At 39.3% G+C, this 4759-nt stretch overlaps 1 long non-coding RNA gene across 1 annotated transcript; it reads left to right on the forward strand.

Moving 5' to 3' along the window:
* The first annotated feature begins 223 nt into the window (after positions 1 to 223).
* Positions 224 to 2209, forward strand: LOC116787176. Its single transcript, XR_004357201.1, has 3 exons — positions 224 to 337; positions 1202 to 1267; positions 2120 to 2209. It is a non-coding gene; the product is annotated as an uncharacterized LOC116787176 (long non-coding RNA).
* The last annotated feature ends 2550 nt before the right edge of the window (positions 2210 to 4759 follow it).

Raw genomic sequence — 4759 nt, forward strand, 5'->3', positions numbered from 1 at the left:
AAAATAAAAGGTCATGGATTCCAAAAGACTTGGTTCTAATAATAATGTCAGGCAGGCTCCCCTGAAAGTGTGTGATTTCCCTTCTTTCTTCTCTTCTTTTCTTCTTCCTCTCTCTCCCTTTCTTTTGCTGCTTTTTCAAAGTAAGATGAAAATTAACATGAATAAAATTAATGATTTAATTTTGCAGGAGAAAGAAGAGGGTTTATAGTGCTCCACTGGGGAAAAGGGCTTTTGTCTTTGTTGATGACCTAAACATGCCTGCCAAGGAGAAATATGGTGCCCAGCCTCCCATTGAACTGCTGCAGCAATGGATTGACCACGGCTACTGGCTTGACAGGTGCAATAAATATTAATTAGTGTGCTTGGCTACAGAGGAGTAATGATATACACTGTTTCTCTGAAGCGTTAAATTGTAGTGTTAGTCTTTTATAATTCCTCATCTTCTCAGTCACAACAGGAAAACACTCTGAGTTACACGACTCCCTGTATAGGAAAAGAAATAAAGGCTTATATGTTGCTATGAATTACAGCACGAGAAAGCCAAGCCTTATGGGAGAAAGGCACAACATGCGTTTTCATGTTTCTGAGAAAACATCATCAGTATTTAAGCCAGCACAAACCACTTTCAAATAAATTTTTGGTTCTTAGTTGTTAAGGATTGAAACAAAATAATTTATCTTTCAGCAAATGACTTTGAGGTTGAAATGCAGTTGAAGCAGCTTTTCTAACACACAGTCGGTGTTTAGAGGAACAGTGTGTAATAGACTCAGACACTTTTCTGCATGATTCATATTAATACTGATTGCTAGAAAGACTTCAAATTCTCAGTTGTTTATGTCTCATATATATGAACATAAAAGGTTTCTGTTGTTTAAGAGTGAGCCTACTCCATCTGCTGCTTTAAAAAAAAGTATCTAAATTTGAACAGAAAAAGTAAAATAACACCTAGCCGTGGAGGCTACTTTACAATGCTCAAATATTAGAAAAATGTAACCATACTTTCTGACAGACTTAATTTATACACCTAAAGTATAAAGCAGCTGCACTTTCACCAAAATAATAGGCCATTAATTAAGAACTGATATTTCTTGTATAATTTATTATTGTTATAGTTCATAATTATGTTTAAACCACTCATTAGACACATTACTGTACTGAAAATATTGTTTTCTAGTAATGAATATTTAACATTGTATTGCAGCTTTACACGGCAGTCTCAGCCTGTGATCCCTCAGTGCTTTTCAGAGAGCAGCATAAAAGTTGGCAGGTACTGTCTGCATTTCAGTTGGAACACCTACCTTTCTCTTTACTCTGACCAAATAAAATAAAGGCTTCTGCCCGTTTTCAAGTCTGATGTTTTCTCAAAAGTATATTATGTTTCTTAATATTTTCAAAGTGAATTTGCACTTGAAGCTTAAAGCATTAGGTAGAACCTTTTTACCACTTTATACCGAACCTGAGAAAGAGTGATTGAAATGCATGGAATTTTCCTGCTCCAAAATCCCTCATTGTCTAAAAGTACAGCAGAGGTTTTATTCTTTTAGGAACAATAAGGCTTTTCATTGTCAGAAATATTCATCCTACCCTACCCTCTGTATGAACCATGAGATGGGAAGAAGCAGATGGGGACAATGAGAAAACAAACTCATGCCATTTGAAATACAAAGGTTTTGCTCCTTTATATACTCAGAATTACTTGTGCTTGTGAGTGCAGCTTGTCACTTGTCAGCCTGTCTGGATGAGCAATATACACAGAAAGAACAATTTGAGCAAGATGGTCTTTGCTGGATAAACAACAAAGCATTAGTTACCTGGAAGGCAGGAAGACTGGCATGTTTTTTCCCCAAACGACAGTCTATAACAAGCAAATATTTGCTGATAATGTCTGACAATATAGCCACAGGAAGAAGCAGATGAGGTAATTCTAGGTAGTGTCCTTTACTGTCAGAGGGATCCATGGCTTTCTAAGGTGATTAAACTGTTGGTGGTAAAGCCATTGAGGATGCTAAATAGGAAAGATTTGCTCACAAAAGACTCACTACTGCCTCAGAGGCTGCTTTCTGTCACACTATGTGCAAGGTAACTGCAGACAAGAAGAAAGGTTTCTGATTTCATGCAGGTAGGAAGTCCCAAGAAAATCATGCCCTTGTGTTTGGATTATCTGTCAGCCCCTACTCCCTAAGAACTTGTGAACCAGTTTTGACACAGCAATTGCAGTCTCAGAGATGTCAAAGCATCTTAAACACACAAGATATGATGCCACTGAAGGAAGGATAGGAGTGGTGCAAGTGTTGTGTGTGGTGGGGTATTAGGCTGGGAGGCCTATGGGGGCCATACTATGGAACCTGAAGCTGTAGAGCTGGATGAAGGGGTGAAGGGACCCTTGGTTTCCCAGTCCATGAAACAAATAATTTTTATTCTAGTAAATATTCAAGACAGCTTTGCAACTACTTGCCTGGACATTGTGCTTCATGGCATATTTTCATTTCTCTACCAGTCTAAGCTTTTCTGCAAGTTTCAGTCCCCTCCAGACTGCTGGAGCCCAACACACCAAGCTCTGTGCTCAGACTACCTTGAGCATGCCCCCATACCTGCATCAGAGGGAAAAGCAGATGGAGTAAACTCATTCATAGCAGAATTATACCACATGGAGAGTCCTCAGTTACCTGTTGGATGTGAGTAGCTCCATCACCTTTGCACTACCCACGCTGAGTGAAGGAGCACAAGCCAGGAGATAATATCTGACCCCTGGAATAGCTCCATCTGGCAGAAGGCTAGAGTTGAGACTCCTTTGGGGAAGCTCTCTTCACGACATAAGTAACATGGTACCCTTTGAAGGGGAGAGTGGACTGCCAGAAGGGATTAACAAGCACGATTCACTTTCTTACAGCTAAAGGTGTCATGAACTTTAATCTTCTTTCTGGAAATTTGTTTAAAACCTGCTGCAAACCACACAGATATACTTGTGTTTACTTGTCTAGGCTTATTTGTTTGCATCTGTGTGTATCACATTCAAGTCTATTAGGGGTTTGTCTTGAATATGCTAATGAAATGCTTAGGCAAACATGTAGATGCCCTGTGCAAATGAGGTGTAGGAGGGGGAATCACAGTGCAGTAAGGGGGAAAGAAGATCTAAACTTAGTTTTGGATTAGGAAGCCTTGCTGGCTGGAGCCACATGTATTGCCAGCAGAAGATGGGTGTAGTCCACAGGAGAAGCAGAATAAATGTGATTCTGAGAAGTATCATCATCATTTTGTATCCACAGCACATTCATCCATGTGTTCATTGGTACATCTGTTGTATACGTAGGTCTTTGTACTCCAGCAAGCCTTAAGTTATATAAGCTGTTACACATCTGCGTCTAATAGACCATATGTTACAAAATGGCTCTGAGGTGGCAAAATAAGGATGTGCTCAACATGAAACAGAAAACTTAACTGTACTAGGAGTGCAGAAATAGATGGGACATGTGGTAATGAAAAGGAACAAATCCCGCCTTAAGATACATACTCTGAGGTGGGTAGCTTTTCCCATGATAACAGAACCCTGTTATTTCCTGATGCAAGGAAAGAAATATTGCATGTGTGAATATCTCTCTCTCTTACTTTTTCTCTCATTTGTTTTTGTCCCCATACATGGGCCTTGATTGCCTTATTTACCAGTGCTGTCCCTCACAAAAGACTGTATTAAAAAGATTAAATTTAAATGCAGTACAGCTCAGTCTGGTTTTTTTTTCAGAAGCAGGTCCTACAACCAGTGGTTGGCCAGATAGTCTTGTATCCTCAATTTATATCACTTTAAAACTATGGCTTTTCTAGTGGTTGATGAGAAACTTAGTGGATGTGTTTCTTAGATGGATCAGTCCTGATTTTGGAAATGTTTTTCATTAAGCATGAATTGAACTTGGTGTGAAGGAATGTGTAATTGGAGAATTTTATAAAGAAACATGAGATGTGTTCACTGGGTCCTTTGTAGATCATATGGGTGGTTGAATTACTGGGATATTTGACTCAACCAATCTGAGGTAGTCACATTCACCTCCAAGCAGAGTAAGAATCTTCCAGGGCAGGCAAAAGGATGAACTTCAGCTCTTCTTGGGGATGAGCAAACGAAAGCGTGTCAGCCAGACGAAGATGACAGAAGGCTTTCGTCACCACACTTCTTCCACCAGGCATCCCAAAAGACCCAGAAGATATTACAAAACTGACAAAGGTCAGAATTCTGGCATATTTTGTGTGCTATTTTCTCTCCCTGTAAGTATCACACGTGTATCCTGGATTAATCAAGAACCAGCTGTTCATCTGTCCACTCCTTGGTTCTAATCATTTTGAGGAGAAAGAAACATGTACATAATGTATATATTTATATCTCTCTCTCTTTCTCTGTATATATATATGTGTATATATATATATGTATATGTCTAGAAATATAGTTAATATAACATCATACAATAGCAAGTAGATCTGTGGATGTTTATGCCTTTTTATGTAGATACGAACACAGTAGGGAAGCAGTCCATCATGTGGGACTTTCCATCATAACAGCTCTTGATCAAATCAGGATATTTTCTCTCATTTATCTCAATAGGAGAAGTCTTTGCCCCCTCCATGCCCACCTCTCAAGAATCCCGTGAATTTGTCTGAAAACTGCAGCAGAGTCTAACCCCGAGGTCCCTGCAATCTGTTAATTTTGGTAAGGGATGAAAAAATCCTAACTCACTAGCCGTGCTGGGTGAAGACAAGAGGTCTAGAGCATTGC

The sequence above is a fragment of the Chiroxiphia lanceolata genome, chromosome 5 (assembly GCF_009829145.1).
Source record: "Chiroxiphia lanceolata isolate bChiLan1 chromosome 5, bChiLan1.pri, whole genome shotgun sequence".
Lineage (NCBI taxonomy): Eukaryota > Metazoa > Chordata > Aves > Passeriformes > Pipridae > Chiroxiphia > Chiroxiphia lanceolata.